Source organism: Chiloscyllium plagiosum, chromosome 1 (genome assembly GCF_004010195.1).
Source record: "Chiloscyllium plagiosum isolate BGI_BamShark_2017 chromosome 1, ASM401019v2, whole genome shotgun sequence".
In the NCBI taxonomy this organism is placed as follows: domain Eukaryota; kingdom Metazoa; phylum Chordata; class Chondrichthyes; order Orectolobiformes; family Hemiscylliidae; genus Chiloscyllium; species Chiloscyllium plagiosum.
In genome coordinates, this window is record NC_057710.1 from 87,073,143 (window position 1) to 87,097,092 (window position 23,950).

Consider the following 23,950-nt stretch of genomic DNA (forward strand, 5'->3'; position numbering starts at 1 on the left):
GGATGGTGAAGAGTGGGGGAGATGGTGAGGAGGAGGGTTAGAGTGGGGGGGACGGTGAGGAGGAGGGTCAGACAGTGGGAGGGATGGTGAACCAAGCATTCAGGCAGTGGGAGAGAGGTAACAAGTTGGAGTAGCAGTGAGCTGCGGTAAGTCAGAAGAATTAGAATATTTCCTTTTATAATTTTATACATACAAAATGCAGGAATTTTGTTAACTATTTCAATTTACAGAGTATAGTATTTTAATTGTTTTCTGATGAGAAAGATCCTACAGGACCGAACTATAGATTTTACATTGATTTTAATGGGAAAATCCAATCCACTTAAAAATTGTTTATTTTACAGGTGCATATTTCTGAAAGACAACCACAACATTAAGCAAGAACTAACTGTGTCAGTGTGAAGTGGCTCAACAGATTAGGTGCATTTAACTGCATATTTATTGATCAGCACTATATAAAATGCAAGTCAAATACAGAAGTCCTGGAAGCTGGCAAATGCTGCTATTACCTTGTATTTGGTCTGACAGCAGAGTTTTGTGATGAGCAGCTTTGACAGAGCTGGCTGGAATATTTAAGATTAAAGCGTATGAGCCAGTTTTTGACCTGGTCATTCTGGCATCTAGTTTCAAAAAACCCAATCATTTTACTCTGGGTTTACTGCTATGTCTTGCTGCATTGGACACCTTTGTATGGGCAATCAGCAACATGAAAACCCCAGGAAGTGTTGTGTAAATGCAGAAAGTGTGTATGTGGGCATACACTGATGAAGAGATATTACAATGACCACACAGTTGGAAGAGATTGTATAACATACCAACTTGTGCATACGATGAATTCTAAAAGAAAATTCCCATATTGGGTCATCACATAATCAAGACACTCCACTCAGGAGAAATCTATTCAGCCCTGTTAGAATTGTATACGTTTGACAAGGCTGGGCAGTTTGAAATCAGAGAGGATGTTTTCCCGAGATTGGGATTCAAGAACCAGAGAACTCAGACTCAGGATACAGGGTAGACCATCTTATGACTGAAATGAGGGAAAAATTCTTCACTCAAAGGGTAGTGAACTTGTGGAACTCTCTATCACAGAATGCTGTGGAGGCCAAGCCACTGAATATATTCAAGAAAGAGATAGATAATTGTTTAGATTTTAAAGATATCAAGGGATATGGAGAGAAAGCAGGAATATGACATTTAAATGGAGTCACAATCAGATTGAATGGTGAAGCAGGCTTGAAGCGCTGAGTGGCCTACTCCTGCTTTTATGGTTCCTCTCACTTCTTCTACTCATCATAAAAATTCAATTATCAAAGCTTACAACGTAATCAACTGGAAAAAGACACTTGCACAGTTTTTATCTCTGTGTAGTGATATCCGATATGTGTTTAATACATTCCTTGCTTTGAAGAATGGTGACCCAATTATTGTCTTTTTGTGAAAAGGGAAAATAAGGACTGAAGAGGAAACTGTGCTTGATAAATATGGAAAAGTACAGGAATTGTCAATCATTGCAGTCCTTAAGCAAATAGGTGACTATATGGATTTGTTATTTTGTTTTACTGGCTAATTGTTGCAGACATTTAGTTAAAACTTCATTAGTTTATAAATATAAGATCACATTCCTTGTTAAAAGAAAATATCACATTACTGGATAGGAGCATTAAGAAATTGGCTGTCTGGAACTACTTTACTGATCAGCATTCCTGCTTTGGCTTTTTACAGTTATACACATAAACTATATTAATGATAGCAAACTAAGAACATTTATTTAAAATTGTGTTTGATGATAGCCTGATGTATCTAACAGTTCTAGTTAGGTAATAGCTCTTAATTATACTTAGACCAGAACAAACAACCTCCTCTACTAGTTATGGCACATTGCTCTATAATGCACTGCAAGTGCTGATAGAGAAACAAGGAGCTCAGAGCAAAAGGAAACAATATGAATTGCATTTATAAAGTGCAGATACCAGGCTTGACTTCCTTTCCTGCAGAGGGCATGTTTTCCCAGGCACAGCCAGATAGTTTTCAGGAGAGACAGGCCCTGATGTTAAGAAGAATGGCCGCAATGCAACCTTACTCCCTCAACTCCCAAACGCCCTCCTCTACTGGATCGAGAGAAGTATAGTGATGATTACATCTGTGATCATTACTGCAGCCGGAAGTATTACAGGCAATAAATAAATGCAGCAAAACTTGCTGAGCACTGAGTCATCCTGTAATTCTCAGAGCCTTGCAATTCTTATCCTTTGCCACCATTTTTTAAGCTCTGTAACCATGCAACCTTGTTCCCACCTTCTCCACATACCTTTTGATTCTTTTAGTCCTAAGAAATACATCTAAATCATTCTTGAAAACATTCGATGGTTTGGCTTCAGTCACTTTCTGTGGCAGAGAATTCCACAGGCTCACCACTTTCTGGCTGGAGTAACTGCTCTTCACCTCAATCCTAAATAGTCTTAGGTATGTTGTGATTAATTTATTCATACAAAATCTATCTATATTTTCATTTATTAAATGTAGAAATGTCCTGCCATAGTAAGGGTCTGATAACAATCAAGCTTGCCACTGGGGAGGTATCTGGGCTCTACCACTCCACAGCCCTATAGTTAGGTAATATATAATTCCTGTAATTGGTTGATTTGTGTATTTTCATAATAAAACAGTGTGTATGATTGGGAGAGATGAAAGACGTAAGGGTAGAAATTCAAATTCATTATAATAGTATTAGGTTGTGTTTATTGAAGTTTATTCAAATAACATAACATGAATCAACAGCAACTCCCATTTACCTCACAATTTTATCCTGCTAAAACACCACAAAGAGCTTCATGGGAGCATTATCAAACAGAATTTGACAACAAGATGCAAGGAAATGTTAGGAATTTTTCATAAAATCTTAAGCTTTTATGATATGTTACATTTCACTTAGAAACACTGGTAAATGTGCCTATACTAATGGGGTGTGAATTTTGTCTCATCCTCTTCTCCTGATTACCTGCTTTAACTCCCGATTACAGCAAAAATACAAAATCACAACCACCCCCTCCACCCACAAACGCCCCACCCCAACTACAATTCTACACATTGCTGTATAAATCGTGCTTGACATAATTTAATCTGTAATTATTCTACAGATTATCAGCAAAGAAAGGAAAGTCTCTCTCACTATAATCCTGGAAAGCAATACATTGAGAATACTTATAAGGTCCCTGGACCCTGAGTGTGCAGCATCCACAATACTACATCCTTTCTCAGTTAAACCTTCGAGCACCATTAGAACACAGGACCAAAACTCTCAGCTGGATTGCAGCACCTAGCAGTTAAATGCATACAACTATCAAACTTGGGCAATATTCTGAAACAAAATTAGAAACTGCTGAAGAAACTCAGCAGGTTTGGCAGCTTTTGTGGGGAGAAAACAGAGTTAACATTTCAAGTCCAGTGACCCTTCTCTGAACTGGCAATATTGTGTTATCCTTATATGCCATTCTGCTGTTTTTAAATGTCAGAATTATAGATCTGTGTTTGGAGGGTTTCAAAGGGCTAGTGATTTCAGAAGTTTCGGTGGCATTGAATTATTCTACATATAAGCATGTGTAATATCAGAAGGAGTAGGCTATTCACCCTCTCACGTCTGCTCTGCCATTCAATAGATCATAGTTACTCTAATTGTAGCCTCAACTCCACATTCCTGACTCCTCCCAACAACCTCTGACTTGCTGAATCCATCTGCCTCTGCCTTACAATTATTCAATGGCACTCTTTCCATCAATCTCTAGGGAAAAGAGTTCCACAGGGTCAACCTTCTGAGAGAAGTTTTATTTTCCTCATTTCCATTTTAAATATGAAACCCATTAGTTTTAAATGGTGCCCCCTAGTTCTAGTCTGTCCCACAAGGCGAAACATCCTTTCCTCATCCATCCTGTCAGGTCCTCTCAGGATCTCAATAAGATCCCTTCCTCTTGTTTTGAAATTCCAATGAATGCAGGCCCAGTCTACGCAACCTTTCCTCATAAGATGGCCACATCCAGTTGCCCGCACTCCAATCCTAGGTAAATTTAGATAATTTCTTAACTTCTACCATCTGTGTTTTCAGACAAATTGTTGTAAATTGTTGCAGATTGTAAATTAGCTCAATTACATATAGAGTCACAATCTATTTCTGAAAGCACTCTGATACTCAAATCCCACTGTTCCCAAGATCATTACAAAAGCTAAAGATTTCAAATCCCTCAAAGTTCCAAATTTGCCTGTCTTGCAAACTTGGGATAGCAGAAAACACTTAGCTTCTGTACTTAACAAGAAATTACTATTTATTACAATAAACCAATTCTAATCACAAGCAAATAAAATATGATTTATCAGTTTATAACATCTTAACTCAAACTCTACTTCTTAAATTCCTATACACACAATCAGACAGACCTAGACAAATAAAACATCGAGAAAAGCAACAGGGATTGGAATTCTGAAATAAAAATAAAAATTCCTGGTGGAGAATATCAAGTCCAGCACCAATCATGGAGAAATAAATAGAGTTCCCATTTTGTGTGTGAAATAACTTATCCACCAGATCTGTTGAGTTTGTCCAGCAGTTTTCTGTTTTTTTTTAATTAAACAAAAGTTACAAGTGAGGGAAAAAAGGGGTTCACTGTTCAGTAGCACAAGTCCACAGGATTCATTGAGGAGCCATTTTGCATCTTCCAAGTCCTTTTAACCTCCGGTCTTCTCTTTTCCAAGTTCCTTAGTGCAGACACAGGGTCGTTGACATGCTAATTGTTCAGTCTTTCAGTCACTCTGTTTCAAGCAGCAGCTTACATGCAAAAGGTGAGTAAAAATAGCTAGCTATTTTCAACTTCTTTGTTAGCTTTCTGCAAAGTAGTAGGTGATGTTGTCCTTTCAGACACTGGAGGTTTTCTGCCATTGTATTGTTCACACATAGACTGTCTGCCTGCCCATGGAGCCAATCAGAGAGCTGCTGTCATGCTGAGCACTCCCGATTGATACAATGGGACCCAGTGAAAAACCAATCAACAACGATTGTCTCTCAGCAAATCTGCCCTGAACACACTCCCATTGTGCTGATGGACTCAGCAATCCTCCCCTATTACTGGAACAAGACAACTGGGTAAATACAATTCTTAATGAGCTCCAGTAACTGCAACCTCTCCTTCCACTGTTTCCACAGGCTATAGCAACGGATGAATGGGCACCGCACAATAATCACCAGGCAGGGGTGTTCCTTCCCAGTTGGGGAACACTTCAGTGGTCTGGGACATTCGACTTCAGACCTTTGGGTGACCATCCTCCATGGCAGACTTCGGGACAAAGTGGCTGAGCAGAGGCTGATAGCCAAGTTTGGTACGCATGGGGATGGCCTTAACTGAGACCTTGGGTTCATGTCACACAACAGGTGGCCGCACTACACTATACACACACGTGCGTGCGCACACACACACAGTCCTACAGATCCATACACTCACACAGACCCTTTCTCATACACAAAGTGTCTCTCATACACTCACACCCACACACACCCTTTCACAGACTTTATCCCTTTACACTCACACACATACATATACACACACTCTCTCAAACACTCACACCTGCCCCTCACCTCCCCCCCACCCCCCCAAACACATGCACATACCCACAATATAAGTTTGTGGGGTGAATTTGTACTTGCAGAATTGCATATCATTTTGTTCAAAAACTGCAAGATTCCACGTAAATCCCTTTTTTTCGAAATGGAATCAACCTAAACATTGGGACACAGACAGACAGACTTTAACTCACACCTTCAATGCATTATCTGAGCTGACATGGCACCTATTGTTAACATTCACTTGAGAATGTAACTTTAAAAAAAGTTCTGTGATTTACATTTGAAGGAACTGAAACAAACATGGTCATTCTAAAAGATGGGAAATTTAACAAACAATCCAGGTCCTTTTCAATATATCATTTCAGCTGCATCATACTGTAAACTTTTGCTATAAATTCTGTGTCTTACATCTTATACTCCACAACCATCTGATGAAGGAGCAGCGCTCCAAATAAACTTGCTGGACCTGATTTTGAGATGTGGGTGTTGGACTAGGGTGTACAAAGTTAAAAATCACACAACGTCAGGTTATAGTCCGACAGGTTTATTTCGAAGCACTAGCGTTCTGAGCGCTGCTCCATTATCAGTTGATTGCGGAGTAAAAAATCGTACCTAAGAGTATAAAGGGGATGAGTTGTCCTGTATGATGTTATACGGGACTTGTCGGCAGGGGGCACTGTGTCTCCACTGACCAGCGGCCTGCAGCAGGGTGTTGTCTGAACAATTCAGGTCCAAAACTCACTCCCACCCTATCATTTAGAAAGGCAGTAGACGCACAAAACTCCTTTACACATACACAACATCAACTCTAACTGTATATTTTGCTGTATATATTTACTTTCAACACTGTAATTTTGTGCTTTTTTTCCAAACGTGGAATGCTACTGTTTGCAGTTTATAATAACCTTTGCCTCTGTAAAAGGAAGCAACATGTTACATTGTTATCCAAACTCCCATCCAAAAACAACAAGCCCAAAAGCAAAATCATCACACTAAGATCACATTAAGGGCAGCATACTAACAATAGCCCTGTTCAATAAGTAAAATATATTTTCTTTGAACGATTTCGAATTAATCTGGTTATTCATTTCTTGAAATATTTAGCACATCAGATTTCCAGATAAAACAAACAGGAAAAACGTAAGTTTTCATCCTTACTCTCTGTATCAGATGATGGATAACGGAAAACGTTTGCACAAGAGAGCAAAACAAAAATACGAATATTTCTTGGGAATTCGATTTCACAAGAAAAGGGCTTTCCAAATCTAGAGGTTATTTGCGTAGAGCAATAACTTTTCCATAATGTTAGCCCTGAAATTAAAGTTTGAATAAATGGAAGCATTTCCCCACTTTAAAACATAGCCTTGGAGAGGAAGTGTGTGTGGCTATTTTAGTTTAAAGTACTCTGTCCTTTAAATGAAGGTTAACTAAAGTAATAAGTATATAATAAGCAGGGTTGTTTACAAACATCAACCGCTTTCAGAGACCCTGGCGCTATGGGATTACCATGAAATTATTGCATTCTTCCTTCGAGCCAAAGCGTGGCTCTCCAATACAACCAAGATCGTGAAAGTAGGATTCTCACTCAAACAAAGTCCAGTGAAACACGCCAGATTTTTAGAATTTTCAATATGGTTTAAACTATTTGTGTTTCGATATACTGAATGAAATATACAGGTCTGCACTGAGCATACGTCCAGACCAACAAATTGGTGCTGCAGCACGAGAGAGGCAATTTCAGTCATCCCATTGTCAACATCGTTCTGTTAATGACTTAACATTGCAGTTTTGTTCGACTTCTCTTGTTTGGCTTTGTTGGAACTGGCCAGAGCATTGAGGGCACCATATCCGGAGATTCTGCCAGGGTCTACTTTCAGAATGAGAAGCCCCTGGGTGTATCCCTGCTCCATTCGAGACAAGAGTTAACAATCTCATTGTGGGATCACACAGACAACAATGACTGGAACCAATCCTTGTCAATTCAAATCTCCCCCTGGGAATGTTACTTCCTGAAATCTAGTTATTACCATTTATTGGCAGTCAGCGGGAAACAAGAGGGGCGTAAATGATTTATTTTCGTGCAATCCCATCTGCATTTCTCCTCTGGTCTATAGGGGGTGCTAGATGCACACGTGGGCTTGTATTTACATACATATTTGTGTAGATAAGGGCGCTGCTGAGAGAGCTATAAGTCGGTGTAGTTTTTTTTAACGAATACACACACCCACACACGAGTCCCCGAAGTAGGGTCTAGTAGTGGAAAAAGTATAGCACATACACCCAGTTTTGTCATCTGCGGGAGGCCATCGTTTGCCTTACCGATGTGATGCCACTTTTAATGCTTGCCAAGTTGAGAGAGGAACAGCAAGGTGTGCATCCAGCATTTACATTCAGCATTCAGTATTCCTCATCCCAAGCGAAGTTTGAAGATAAAAGAGAAAAAAAATTGATGAACACTTGAGTTGCCTCCGAGCTACAGGAGTCAGGGACCTGGGTGATCGACTGCAGGCCGTTCAGTAACACCCGCAGCTTGGCTGCAGCACAGTAGCTTCCCCTGAATAACCAGCTTCGTTTATTGCACAGAATGTGCTTTTGGGACGTCGCAGTGGAAGAACTAGTTCAAAAGCCTGAGGTTATTTATCAGGTTCCGCAAAGCGCCCTCAAAGTGTAACTCCCCGAGTGCAGCAAAACGGGGAGCAGACTCCGTGGTGAGGAGGAGACAGCTCCAAACTAGCGCCAGGTTTCGCCACCAAATCCCTGGGAAGCCCAGGAGAAGTTATTGGGCAAAGCGCATCCTCTCTTCTGCTCCATCCAAACCCCTGCAGGGCTCCTGGGAGCTGGCAATGTGAATAAAGTCGCCTCTGCAAGGCGAACATCTCGAAATCTTTGGGAGACCCTCCCCCGGCTGAATCCGTGCGAAAATCTCACCTCAGCAGCAGCTCGGCTCATGAAAAAGACACTGAATCTTGAGCAGAACTGAGAACCACTACAAACATAAAAGGATTAGAGAGGGAAACAGAAAGGATTTCCCCGCGACAGGAGTGGTTTCTATAGAAGATAGTCTTACAGAAGGCCCATTGTTACAGACGTTCCAAAACTCAGTCAGAATTAATTGACTAATTAAAGTGCCAGCTACCTAGCCTTGCTCTCTCTCTCTCTCTGCGCTCCTCTGAACCAGTTCAGTGCCACCCAGTAGGGGCTACAGTCCTCCCACTGGCCTTTGGCACGTCTGATGAAGAGCTTCGGGCCAACTGGTTGCTGACCCACCCGTCCGTCTGCCCCTTCACAATCTCCGGAGCAAGCCCCTGGCGACAGGCGGGAAGGGGGGGGGGGGGGGGGGGGGGGGGGGGGGGGGGAGCGGGGACACAGACACTTAAGGGAGAGTTCCTGGGCAACAGATAGCAGCGGGCACACCGAGCTGGGCAAAGGGCAGATCGGATGCATGTCTGCTTTGAGAAAAATCCAGTACCAGCAGATCAGGGAAATTTCTAATAGAGTACAGCTGTAAGACCCGGGGGGTGGGGGGGGGGGGGGCAGGGGGAACGACAAAAGACAGCTCCAGCGAGAATTGGAAAAAACTCCTAAGTTTTACAGTTCAGTCTCTTCCAGAACTGAAGAAGGTTTAATACATGAAATGATTAAAACGATCAATTTTCCCGAGAGTGAGTCTAACTACAGCGAGGTGATGTAGAAAGTAACAATTTGTTTTAAAATAAACGAAAATAAACAGCTGGGAGATGTTGCTGAAATAACACATTGATTCCTACCTCGCTTGTCCTGCTGCTACCTTCCTCTCTCGCAAGTTTCGCGAAAACCTCCCGAAATTGCTTCCTCGCGGATTGTTGGCACACTTCTGCCTCCTTCCTGTTTACGTGATTCATCCGCACGCCAGAACTCCTGTACAGTCCCCAAATCTCTCCCTCCGCCACCCTCAATCCCAGGATAGCGGTGTATTCCCAGGAAAAGAGAGAGGGGAAAAAAAAGCCTCTACTTCGTTCGAAATTCCTTAAATCCCTGACGCAAGTTACCGGTGGCTCCCACATCCAGCGCCAATGTGTTTGTCATTATGGGCTTTACGCAATGGAGTCATCAGTCTGCGGCCGGTTGGCCAAGGGAACTTGCAGCGGGTCCGGCTATGGTGAGCCGAGACCGTGCAGAGAGCCGCTCCGCTCCCTCACTCTATCACCGGTCCCGCTCTCACATTGCCAAACACTCTCAGGCGCTCACTTCTAAACTCCAACACGCACTCAAGTCAATGAACAGCACCCCTTTCGCACACAATCCCTTGCCAAAGCCAACAACCTTCTAAGAACAATCGACGATATGAACACGGACTCGCACAGAATAAAGTACCAACAGTTCTCCAGGTCTCTAAGATGCTGTGCCCCTTTAGACCAGGGGCGAACCTGCAGAAGCGGACCTGGGAACAATCTGCATTGTCGTCTGGAACCCCAGAGCTCTTTACTAGCGGGTTTTACACAAGGAGATAAAACGGGGCCCCCACCCTACTTAAACACCACCACCCCCCACCCACCCACACACACACACACACACACCCCACAACCCGCCTTTAATAACCCGACTGGTTTGCCCCTTACCTTGTGAAAAGTGGTAAATCCACCAATTTCTATTCCAAACCTGGGCAGCATGTACGTTTCACTCTGGAGCTGGGCTCAGATTGTTTAATGGCTCAGAGAAAGGCGACTTGTAATTGATTCAATGTTGCAGTCCATCCTTCCAAAAAAACTAATCATCTGCTTTAAGTAAATAACTGTCAGGAAATGAAGCCCCTGTAGTCGCTTCAGAATAAGAGTCCGGAGCTGGCGGGCGGCTCTTGGTGCGCTGCTGGCTTCAGACGGTGGAGGCTAGCCTTTCCAAACTCTTATCCACGCAGGGCAAGTCACACCAGGGCTGTCTTGTTCAGAAAATTGCCATATGTGCTTTTTGAAGAAAGTTTTATATGGACGAAAATGTTTTTTTCTCTCTCCCTCTCCCCCCAGTTGCACCCCCTCCGTCCGTGCTGAGAATATGCTTACGGAAGGATGGCTGGTCTTTATGAATGAACTCCCAATGAGTGTTAAACGCGGCTGAATTGTTCGCGATCTGTGCGCAGTACCAATGCAATGGGACACTTACGTTGTTAGTGCTCGTGTCACTCAAATGAAAATGGGTTGAGATTTGGGGATAATTGGCCAGAGGTTTATTTGGGGAGGTTGTGGGGGGGGGGGGGGAGGGAGCAGAGATAGTTTTTTTTTAATATCTTACTGAACGTTATCAACCACAATAAATTTGTAAAGTGTTTTGATTTAGGATTATAGAAAACAGAAGGCATTCCCAAACACTGGATAAAATGAAATAATTATGTTGTAAACGGATCGTTTCGTGTAATGACCAATTTCGTGCAATGTTGACCAGTGAAGGTAGGAGGCGCCCTTGGTCTGTTCCTTGGGGTGAGGTTAGATCGCCTGCTCTCTTTGCATTTCAAAACCCAAACTGGTCGCATGAGCAGGTCGGTTTGACATGTTTGTTTGTCTAACGGGCTCAGTCCCCTCTCCTTCTCCAGTAGGGTCAAATCAGCTGGGACTAAGAAAGTAGAGGGGGTGGAGGGGGAGTAAACATTGAAGGAAGCGTGGCAGGGTGAGAAACAATTGTGCAGAGTATGTGCCAACACAAAGTGTCCGCTGCAAAGAGCGGGTTTGATGGTTCCCCTGTTATTTGTTGTTGTTGTAGCTCGCTGCTGTTTCTCATCTTGCCTCCAGCCGCTAGCTGCAGTAATATATCTTCAGCGCTGGGAGTGAACAGGCCAAATATTACTTCCATATGTGCTTCAGGAAATCATTGGAGGCAACAGCGAGGCCAAACTGGGGAGCCTCTTGTTTCTGGATGCTCCGACATACCGTATTATCCCGAAAGAACTAGTCTCCTATCCATCTGAGATAACATTTAAATGTGTTTGATGAAAATAAGAGCGTGTCTATAAACTATCAGTGACGGTATATGCACTGATCGATAGACTGGCCTTTCAAAAGGGAAAAAGATCGAGCTCTTTGTATTTTGTATTTTTACAGCCCCTCTCCCTTTCTAATCCGTTTTTCTTGTTTCCTGCGCGTTTCTCGCTCCTTTCAGTCATCTTTTCACCCTTATGTTGGTGACACACTTAGCTATTTTTCCAACTAAGAAATTACCTGAGTTTATTGTTTCACCACCAACTGCGTTAGCTTGTAAGCAATCAAATACCTATAAGAAGCCAGTCTGGTCAGTTATATCACATTTACACGTCTGAGCCTGAGATTGTAAGGGTTTGGGTGTACATCAGTAGGCAGACCGAGTAATAGTTTGAGTCAATTGATTGCAACTTGGAAACCATTGCTGGCTCTTGCAAACATCCAGATAATTGACTTTGTCGGGAATGATGAATACATGGATGGAGGTCAAGCGCAGATTAAACTTGATGCAAAGTGAAGGTGAGCCGTCTGTTGCTGAATGACTCCAAAACAGTGTTTCAACACAAGGGTCACCCCCTCCGCGCACTGACCTGGAGGGAAGGAGGGGGTTATGGGGAGCAGGGCAGCTCAGAGCGAGCAGCCGAGCTGGCTGTGAGTCCGGCTCGGTGCACACCAGTCTGAATCTCCAGGCAGCGATGGAGAATGCACTTTCAGCTTCTCCGAGCGAGAGGCACACCATCAACCCCCGCCCGCTCGTCCCCAGGCAGATGTTCACGGGCTATTGGGCTGGTTGGAGATAGAGGTTGGCAAGATTGCAAGTTTGGCCGGGGAAATTGTCTGACCCCAGGAGCTGAGGTTGCTCTAGTGGCCAGTGTAGAAGACCCCCGTCTGGGCGCCAGAAACGCAGTGGAACCACCTCTGTGGGTGTTAGAATAATACCCACCAAACCCAGGGCAAGAGTTACGGTTTTGAACGGGAGATTTCCAACCTATGTGCAGATATATTGGCGAAGCATTCGCCTGGATTGGGCGGGTTTTTTTTTCCCCCGAAATAAGACAGAAAGATAGACGGCGTGTCGACGGTATTGCACATGGATCAATCCAGCTGCGGACAGATGTGTCATAGTGAGATCACAACCTCGTTATCATGGGAAGTTTTGTGTCCACACAACTCCAATTGGCCTAATCTAAACATGCTCTTTGTCTGGGTTTATTCTAAACCCTAACCCAACAGTCTGGGTGGGGATGAATCCACGAAGACCTTTCCATTCCATGACATAACATGCACTCTGCTTCAGTAACCCACTCTCCTGGAGAGCCAAGGCTAGGATATGTTGGTAACACAGTGCATCCTCAGTGGGGGATCAGTGCCTGTCACTCAGCAATGCGCGTCGCTGCTGTTATCTATCGAACTCCCGTTCCCAGACTCAAAACAGCATCTGCAGTCATTTGCTCCTACAGTCCCAAAACCTTCGCTTTGCGCTCCTTAACGAACACTTAGTAAATACCGATTTCCTGCTGAAAGAGGTTATTTGCAAGTTTTGGAGTTTGGCCAAAGGATTTTGTGCCTAAAAAGCAATTATCACTCTCATTGTAACGAACCTGCTAATTGGATTCAATGAGAGACCAAATGTCTTGCCTTTATGAGGGGACGGTGTAAATGACACCAACTGAGACCGAGAAAACCATTTGACCAGAGTTACTGTTGAAAGCAATCCTTATCTTGTCCTCCCTCACTGGTTTTTTTGGGGGATGGGTATGGGGAGGATAGGGTGTAGATCAGTCAGAGCAGCTGGATTCCATTGCTCCTACTGGGGGGGGGGGGGGGTGAATCAAACTGGGGAAAGGCAATTAACCCAGCGAGCACAGCGGAATCTGTGTGGTCCTAATGGGTACGGCGGAGGTGGGGTATTGGAGGAGGGTAAGAAAATGTCTCCCAAAGTGACAGGTCTGTTTGTTTATTTGTCTCTTATCAGGCTCCCCTCTAGTGGAAAGCGTTCAAATGCACACCATATGTGCCCGTGGATGGCTCACTGACTGTCCCAACTCCCCTCACCGTATGTCACCAAAGGACCTCTCGCAATGATAACAGGCCGTTATCAAGGTCCAATCTGTGGGCCAGTCTATTAACCGCTGGCTTGTGTTTGTTCAGTGTGCTCTATGAAATTCAGTCCCCCGCGACCCCCTGCTGGGAGTGTCGTTCACGGGAGATATTTTCCTCGGTATGGAGTTGCCGGGGAGGTGCGGGGTTTGTTTTGGTGTAGCCTGACGGTTTGGGCTGAGCTGTGAGCGGAGTCTTTGATGTCGCGAACTGCTCCGAAAGCCGAGACTTCCGCTGGTTTTCATCCCGGCGTTCAAACTCGAGTTTCACAAACTGGTGCTGGACGTTTATAGCAATTAGTCCCAGTGTGTGAGTTTTGTTCTATGACCACACTCGGTCCGGTTCAGTCTTAGTGACCGGTCGGTTTGGTACCTTCACTTGAGTGTGTTGTTTGACTTGTACCTTGCCGTTGTAAGGCTCCTCCTGAACACAAAAGTTCCCTTCATTTGCAACGGCAGTGAACTGATTTTCTCTCTCGCTGGCACATTCCCCGACTTAACTGTGTCGTTCATGAACATTTCACTGCAGATGAACAACATAATCGAACACATCCACGGCATTTTGCTGGACCAATTTTGCATTGCATCTTTCACCTCCTGCTTTCTTCAGAAACACAGGCGACCAGCCGGAACTCGGTATGTGCCACCTGCTCTCATCAATACCTTGGGTATTGCACAGTCACGAAGTCAATCTTTAAAAAGCGGGAGCTTTTCATGTCAGTTCGGGTTAGAACACACGCTGGAATGGGAAATGAGAAAAGGTCATCTTCCACTCTGTCCATCGAACTCATCCTACTGTCACCCTGGTCACTGGGTAACTCTTCAGTGTAAACTGCTTTATCATTCGTTAATACTATTTTCTCTTCAACCATTTGTGTTTCCATTGATTCATATTTATTGAACGCACTCGTAAAGTTATCTTTTTAAAAAAATCTACAATAAGTCTGAAGTCCTGGGACGTGTAATAAAATTACCAGAGAGCTGGTAATCAATTTTCAACCCAGCGTTAAGCCAAACGGAGCGCAACTTGGTGTATAAATGTGAAAGGGTTTTCTCTTGGTCTGTAGACTGCGGTAGAACCCTGTACCGCAGGCTCTACATGTGGCCAGCTCACACCTCAAGCCCAGCTTTGATGGAAGAACAGCTTGTGTTGCCTATCTCGCCTGGAAGCTCAGGTTAAAAACCCGAGCCCTGCCCAACTCCTTGCCACTCCAGGCTGACTTGAGCTGAGCAGAACGCCACAACTGGTGTAAAATGCAGCATTCCCTGAATTACTTTTCATATGGAAAAGCAGCAGGGGGAATACAATTCACAGGTAATTGGTGAAGAAACCGAAGTCGCAAGGAACATGGTGATAGGTGGATGGAGGCAGCGAGCGCCAGAGACAGACAAGAGAGATCGACAACATTGACTCTGACAGGTAGCTAGGAGAAATATCCCAGCGTCGAGGAGCTACATGTCATCGTGACTATCAAAAACTCACAGAATTATTCTTATTCAGCCACGGGATGTGGCCGCCCCTGATTAATCAAAAACCACTGTTGCCCAAGCCAAAGCGATACCTGTGTCAAAATATTAATATGGAAACCGGTAGACAAATCATGTTTCGTTACAATGAGTTGCCTAATAATTACAATGACTTCTTTTTCAATTTGAAAGATATTTTACACTTTGTACTTTGATATTAATAGAAGTAAGCGCAGCGCAGTAACCAGAGCTATAACCCAGGGTTTCTAACAGCCCAGGGCCTGTTTAATAGAGCAGCAAAATCGAGAGTTTGAGTGAGCAATGTCAAGACAATGGCATTGCTGAGCTTGCCACATTTCTGGGTGACTAACATGGTTGCCTCCGAGAACCACGGCATTCTGACCTGCCAGCAGCGCATTGTTTAATCTGTTATTCCCTAGTAGAAAAATTCTAGCCCCCGACTCATCCTAGCGCTAAATACCCGCGCCATCACAAAATCCGAGAAAACTCTGGGTTAATTGCATAACTTTGGCAATGAACCATTGTGCGTTCACAGTGATTTTTATGCGAATTGATGTAATTAATCTGGTTATACAATGGGTGAATCCATTTAGAAATTGTGTTTACCCTAGTTCTTTGCAAAATCCAATCCAACAAAAGAAGGAGACGAGACAACAGACAACTGATAAGGAGCCAAGCGGACTCCCGCTTTGTGGTCTCTTGTCTATTGGAATGTGTCCTCAGCGGACTGCCATTTCGATTTGAAACATGTTCTCAGCCACAGAGGTGACTTTGTTTCATATCAAAATGCAGACGCAACTGCAAATTGCAACTTTTTATCGTGAAAATGATTGCACAAGAAATAGTTCATTAAAACAGGCAGAAAGACGGACACATGCATAATTAAATATATGGTTTACATCCTTGTGCCTTCGTCGACAAATTCCGTTAGACTTTGCTTATCTTCATTCAGTTTTATCCGTTTTCTCAATCCTAAAAGGCATTGTCTTTCGCGGTGCCGAAACTAATGGCATGCCCACGCAGAGTGTTTCGCTGTTATTGTTCAGCAGAAAATGAACAGAGACAGTTGTATTGAGTAAACCCAAGGCGAGGTCGCCCAAAGTCCAGTAAAGCCCAGCTCTAGCGGCGATTGCGGGCACTGTTCAATGTAGTCAGATTAGAACCAGCAGAGGGCGCATGAGTCCGGCAGAGACATGGACGTCGGAAGACAAGAACATTTAATTAGCAGCAGGAATAGGCCATTCGGTCTTTCGAGCCTGCTGCCATTCAATAAGATCATAATTGATGTGGCTGCGATGTGAATTCAATGGCCCAGTCTCTAAGGAAGAGAATTTCATTGTTTAATGACATCTGAGAGAAAACATTTATCCTCTTTGCTGCCTTAAAAAGGAAGAGGTCATGTTCTTAAAGGGTTCTAATGTCGTCAATAAGAGGAAGTATCCCCGTATCCATTTTAACTAGTCATCTCAGGATCTTATTGGAAGAGTTGCTGTGGTGTGTAATCTGGGGGGGGGGGGGGGCTAACAGTCAGCAATCCTGTGTCAGAAAGGGCAGATGGAAACCTTCATTGACACTTCTTATCAAGTAAATAGCTGTTCCATATTAAAGAAAATTTAGCAGTTACAAACAAATTCTAAAACAAGGGCGGCATACTCTAGAGCTGGCACTCGCTACTTTGTAAACTCAATTTCGTTTTAAGTTATTAAAGGGGACCATTAAAAATGAAATGGATATTTTTGTGTTAATGGCTTGGACTCGAATACCAAGGAGATGTACTTCACTACAATGTATATTGTAACAAGATTGTGGATGAGGTAGAGAGAGGAATAGTGACTGCACCAAGGAGTATCAGACTCATAGAACAGAGGTCTTCCAGAGTGTAACTCACTGTCTAGCCTGTATTCTGATCTGAATAAAGTTGATATTTCATTTGGGGAATGCAGCCAGGAATAAGTCCATGGCACTATGTTTGGCTTAGTTACATACAGGGGCAACAGGTGCATTGGAAGATTAATTGAAATAGGAGTTTCAATAGTGAGGTGAAAAGGAAGGTGCCTCCGTGACCAAAGAGATACATCCAGAATGGTCAGTTGACTTCCTCATTCCAGGATGAGGGATGCCATAAATGGCTGCAAAGCATGTTGAGTGAGGAAGGTGAACAGCCAACGATAATGATCCACATTAGTATCAACAGCATCTGCAGTCAGAATTTAGGGAACCATTTAGAGAATTAGCAAGCAGGGCTCACATATTAATGTCAGGATAACTCCCAGTATCACATACAAGCAAATATAGAAACAGAAGGATAGATCTGATGAATGCTTGGCAAGTGAGATGGTGCAGGATGTGGGGGTTTTGATTCTGTGGACCTTGGGATCATTCTGGTATAGATGTAGCTTATATAGGCCAGATACACTGTACCAAGTAGCTGGGTCCAATTTTATTGTGAGGCAATTTGCTAGTGCTATTGAGGAAAATTGGTGGGGATTAATAACTGTGAGGTAAAATTAGACAAGGTTAGCGAAGTGCAATTAATATGGGAAAAAGACAAATTGTACTAGAATAGGAAAGAATAAGGTATGAGGTGGTTTTAGTCGAAGAGAGAAAGTAAAAATGTTTAAATTAGACTTCCATTGCTGGCATATGAATGCACATTATGTGGTAAGCAGCACTAGTAACGAGAGAAAGGGTTAGTCCACTAAAGGATAAGAAAGGAATGTTGTGTGTCGAACCTGAGAAAATGGGTGAGATTCTCAATGATTACTTTGCATCAGTGTTCACTGAGGAGAGGGACATGATGAATGTTGAGATTAGAGACAGAAGTTTGTTTACTCTGGATCATGTTGACATAGGGAGGGAAGATGTGTTGGGTAGGCTAAAGGATATTAAGGTGGACAAATATTTAGGACCAGATGGGATCCATCCCAGGTTGGTGAGGGAGGCAAGAGAGGAAATAGCTGGGGCCCTGACAGATATCTTTGGAGCATCCTTAAATACAGGTGAGGTGCCAGAGCACTGGAGGTTTGCTCGTGTTGTTCTCTTCCCCCCTCTTGCAAAAAGGGTAGTAGAGAATAAATAACTACAGACCAGTGAGTTTGATGTCAGTGGTGGGAAAGTTGCTGGAGAAGATACCGAGGGATAAAATCTATTTATATCTGTAAAATAATGGGTTTATCAGTGATAGGCAACATGGTTTTGTGTGGGGGATATCGTGCCTTACCAACTTCTTTGAGGAAGTGACCAAGTTGATAGCTGAAGGAAGGGCTGTAGATGTCATATATATGGACTTTAGTAAGGCATTTGATAAGGTTCCTCATGTTAAACTAATGGAGAAAGTGAAGTCACATGGTTTGTAGGGTGTTCTCGCTAGGTGGATAAAGAACTGGTTGAGCAACAGGAGACAGAGAGTAGTAGTTGAAAATGGAGAAAGGTGACCAGTGGTGTTCCACAGGGATCAGTGCTGGGGCCACTGTTGCTTGTGATACACATAAATTATCTGGAAGAGGGAATTTTTGATATGATCATTAAGTTTGCAGATGACACCAAGATTAATGGAGTAGCAGAAAGCATCGGGGACTGTTGAAGATTACAGGAGAGTATAGATAGACTGGAGAGTTGGGAGGAGAAGTGGCAGATGGAGTTGAATCTGGGCAAATGTGAGGTGATGATTTTGGGAAGTCTAACTCTAGAGCAAACTACACTGTAAATGGAAGAGCCTTGGGTAAAGTTGATGAGCAGAGAGATCTGGGAGTTCAGGTCCATTGTAGCCTGAAGGTGGCTGTACAGGTGGATAGAGTGGTCAAGAAGGCATATGGTATGTTTGCCTTTATCGGACGGGGTCATGTTAAAATTGTACAAGCCTTTGATTCGTCTGCATTTAGAAAACCAGTTCTGGTTGCCACGTTACCAAAAGAGTGTGGATGCTTTGGAGAGGGTGCAGAGAAGGTTTGCGAGGATGTTGCCTGGTATGGAAGGTGCTAACTATGAAGAGAGGTTGAGTAGGTTAGGATTGTTTTCATTAGAGAAAAGGAGATTGAAGGGGGACCTGATTGATGGCTACAAAATCATGAAGGATGTAGACAGGGTAGATAGAGATAAGCTTTTTCCCAGGGTGAGGGATTCAATAACGAGAGATCACGCATTCAAGGTGAAATGTTTAAGGGGGATACTTTTCACAGAGGGTGGTAGGTGCCTGGAACACGTTGCCAGCAGAAGTAGTAGAGGCAGACATGGTAGATTCATTTACGGTCTGTCTGGACAGATGCGTGAGTAGGTGGGGAGCAGAGGGATACAGATCCTTAGGAATTGGGCGGTAGATTTAGACAGAGGATTTGGATCGGCTCAGGCTTAAAGGGCTGAAAGGCCTGTTCCTGGGCTGTAAATTTTCTTTGTTCTTCTTTGGTAAGTTCAGATGCAGATAGACATGTAGAAAAGTAATTTTGTGATAGTAGCAGAGACCAAGCTCAAAGAAAGGCAGATCTGGTTATTGAAGATTCTTGGATACAAGGTGCACAAGAAAGACAGGAAAGGAGGGAAAGAACGAGGAGTGGTGGTATTGATTAAGAATATTGCACTACCAGAGAGACAGGCTGTCCCAGCTGGGTCAGTCTATTTCACTAGGGCTACGGAACAAATGCAGTGCAATTTCATTCCTTTGTGTACAGTTTGGACCAGCAACTACTTGGGGAAATGTAGATGGAAACATCTGCAAAGTAATTATAATAAAGTGTAAGAATACAGAGCCTTTATAATGCAGAATTTTAATTATATGAATATGATTTTGAAAAATAGTAGTGTAAAAGGCAGAGAGGGGCAAGAATCCAACAGTATGCTCAGTGGAATTTTCAACAGCTGTGTATTTCCAGTCCAATGAGAAAGGAAGCATTGCTGGATCTGGTCCCTGAGAATGCAGTGAGCCAAGTTGATCAGGAGTCTGGAGAATATTTAGGTGACAGTCATCATTGTTGGCTGTGAAAAAGGATGAGGATAAATGCAGAGCTAAAATAATTAACTGAGGGACAATTACTTCAATGGAATAACGTAAAAACAAATACTGTGAATTATATGGGCTCTGAAATGAAAACAGAAAATGCTGGAGAAACTTGACGGGTCTAGCAGCATCTGTGAATAGAGAAAGAGAGTTACCATTTTGAGTCTGACATAACTTTTATTCTTAGCAAAAGTCATAGTGAGTTTGAAATATTAACTCTGTTTCTCTTTCCACCGATGCTGCCAGACCTGCTGAGTTTCTCCAGCAGTTCCTGTTTTTATTTCAATGGGATAAAAATGGATCTGGCACAGATAAATTTGAATCAAAGATTAGCAGGAATGTCTGTAACTGATCCATGGGCTGCTCTTTAAAAATACATAATTCATATCGAGCCAAGATATATTCCTTTACAGGAGAAAGGTAGAGCAAAATAAAATCCAGACCTCCATGAATGATGAAAGCAATATGAATTAAAATGAAGCAGAAATAGTGTGCTTGTAACTGGGAAGTTGTGTGATGTGTTGGCAGCATCAGTGGCACTAACATTGGCAAGGTCCACTGGGGACTCAAAGGGGCATGGCTGTCACTGGAGGTGATATAGTGTCAAAGTGTAACAACTTTCATTCCAGCATTGCCGGCATGGCAAAGGGCCTTGCTGCCTGGCCACCAAGTCCGTGGCCCATGGCAAGCGCTTAACCAGAAGCACTGCAAAGTTGGACACGTTTTCTTTATTTCTTTATTATTCTGCCTTTTTATTCAATGTTTTGGTTTATATTTCTGTTTTTTTAAAATGTTCCTGGAGGGTGGCAACATTCTACAACACTTTTCAGCTATCTTGTAATGAAATACACGTGACAATAAATCAGGTCAAATAAAACAAATGTAAATTGTGTGATTTTTAAAAAATATATAATTTATTGTAAGTTTGGATTACTGTTTTGTTCGAATTGATAACCAGTAGATTTTCCGCATGTCTGAAGCTACTAATTAACCTGTAAGTATTTCTGTAGCCATGGTGATGTCTTTAAAAACAGTTTTTTGAGGCTTAACTGTGGAGTAGGTTGTTATGTGCCACTAATGAATTTTTGTTTATCTTAGATTACTTGGCAGCTAGTAAGATAAATCATGGAGCCTCCAAGTTTGTCAGAGATTTCTAGAACATAGTTTCTTCAAGTTTATGGGAAACACTATAGCTTAAGAAGGGATATGTTTGGTTTATGGAGTGAATTTATATTTGCAAAATTACACTTTATTTTGCTCAAAACTACATAAATTCATGTAATATTCTGTGAGTCCACATTAGAAATAGAACCAGTCTGACTCAACACTGGGACACATACAGACTTTAACCTCACACATTTAATGCATTGTCTGAGCTGAGATGACACCAGCTGTTAGAAAAGCTGAAGCTATCTTTGGAAAGTAACATAAAAGAAGTTCTGGGATTTACATATTTAAAAACCAAAACTAGCATATCCCATTCTAAAAGATGAAAGACTTAATCTAAATTCATTTAATATATGATTGCAGCTTCATTACACTGTAACCCTTTTGCCATAAATTCTGTCTTATGGTCCTGTTCCACACTACCTGATGAAGAGGCAGTGCCTGGAAAGCTAGTGTTTCCAAATAAAGCTATTGGACTACAATCTTGTGTAGTGTGATTTTTAACTTTGTCCACCCAGTCCAAAACCAGCACCTCCAAATCATAAATTAATCTCGTCCTATTTGCCAGCATTTGGCTCATATCCCTCTAAGGCCTTCCTTTTCCTATATCTGTCCAGATGCCTTTTAAATGTTGTAACGGTGCCAACCTCTACCATTCCCTCTGGCAGCTTATTACATACAAATACCACCCTCTGTGTGAAAACGTTGCCCCTTATGTCCCTTTTAAACTTTTCCCCTTTCACATTAAATCTATGCCCCTAACCCCCCAGTTTTGGGCTTCTTTACCTAATGGAAAAGACCTTGATGAGGGTATTCACTCTACCCATGCCCCTCATAATTTTATAAACTCATATAAGATCACCCCTCAGCCTCTGACACTCTAGGAAAGTAGCCCCAACCTATCCAGCCTCTCTATCTAGCCTACAGCTCAAAACCTCCAATCCTTGTTAATCTTTTCTGAACACTTTCAAGTTCTCCCATGTTTCAGAAGAGATCTCCACTCCTAGCTCTTGCTAATTAATATCCTGCCAGACCCTGCTACCCAGCAGGCGAGAGAAGGCACTAACCAAAAGGGTGCTTGTGGAACGTAGCAACAGCCTCTCTGTATTGGGCTTATAGGGCTTAGTGAGAAGCATAGTCTTCTTCTGGATGAAATCCCGAACCTGAAAAAAGCGGAAAAGGTCTCTGCTGGGCAACCCGTATTTGCAGCTCAGTTGCTCAAAAGACATCATAACCTCCCCCTCAAACAAGTCTCCCAAACTAGAAACTCCTCTCGCTGCCTGGAGTTTGAACCCTGGGTCCATCATCCCTGGTCGGAACCCTGACATGCCATCTATAGGTGTAAGTGGCGAAGTCTTGGATAAACAACCCTCACTCTGACGCATCGCCCTCCAAGCCCTGACTGTACTAATGACAATGGGGTTCCAGCAATGGTCCATAACTGTCCTCATCTTATCCATGAACAGCAGGTTAGTAAGAGGACTCCTTGCCTGGGAGACCTCAATATCCAGCCACATTGAGTTTGGATCATTACCTGCCCAATCGCAGAGAAAGGACAGCAGGGAACTCAATTGATACCTCCTGATGTATGGGAAATCAACTCCTCCTCCTCCTTGAGGCAACTGCAATTTAGCAAGTTTGAAGGAGGGCCACCCACGATGCCAGACAAAGGAACCAAATCACCCCATAAGTTTCCGCAGCGTTGACCTGGGAAACACAATAGTGAGCATACGTATGGGATAAAGCAAACGAGAAAGAACATACGTCTTAATGAGAGATATTCGGCCCAGCCATGAAATTGGAAGAGCCTCCTATCTCTGGAGCTCTCGCCTAATATTGTTGAGCAAGTGAGCAAAGACAGTCTGAAATAACAGATCAAACTTGGGGTAATAAAAATGCCTAAGTATCAGAACCCTGCCCGTGACCACTTAAAAGGGAACTTAGGGCCACCTTCAACTTCTGGCACATCCTTAAGGTTCCGCAAAGGTATGACCTCCGATTTTGCAAAGTTAATGTTATATCCTGAAATAGCCCCAAATGAATTGATACATTGTATCAAACGGGATACGGAGGTCATCGGGTTCGATGATAACAGAAGGACATCATCTGCATACAGTGTAATCTTGTGTGCCCTCGATTCCATTTTGGGAGCGGTTATGTGGATGTCCTGACGAATGACCTCTTCCAGCGGCTCTATCACCAACGTAAACAACAACAGTGAGAGGGGACAGCCTTGCCGACTACCCCTACCAATCCTAAGATTCACAGACTTCACCCCATTGGTAGTGACCGCCGCCAGAGGGTGGTGATATAAAACCTCACCCACCGAGCAAGGACCCCATCCAACCCAAACTGTTCTAAGACATAAAAAAGATACGGCCATTCCACCTGGTCAAATGCTTTCTCTGCATCTAAGGAAATCACCAACCCCTGAATCAATCGTTGCTGACAAAGTTGGACCGTATTCAGCAACCTTCTAATATTATTAGAGGACCTTCGGCCCCTTATAAAGCCTGTTTGGTCCTCTTTAATAATATGGGGAAACATCCTTTCCAATCTCAATGCCAGGATCTTAGCCCTCCTGTTCTCACAACTGTCAGACCGATACAATTCAGAGTAAAAGCTCCGAAAAGACTCATTAATCTTTTTA

General features: G+C 43.1%; 1 protein-coding gene across 2 annotated transcripts in view; it reads right to left on the reverse strand.

Moving 5' to 3' along the window:
* The window catches only part of pdgfra (platelet-derived growth factor receptor, alpha polypeptide), a 51,698-nt gene extending 40,967 nt beyond the window's left edge, over positions 1 to 10,731 (reverse strand). Inside the window, exon 1 of one of the 2 annotated variants that reach the window (XM_043690827.1) lies at positions 10,210 to 10,731. The gene's annotated coding sequence lies outside the window, so the exon portion shown is untranslated. Of the gene's footprint in view, positions 1 to 9,378; positions 9,657 to 10,209 lie in introns of those variants that run through there. The other variant, XM_043690838.1, reaches the window with a different exon arrangement.
* Between the last annotated feature and the right edge of the window lie 13,219 nt (positions 10,732 to 23,950).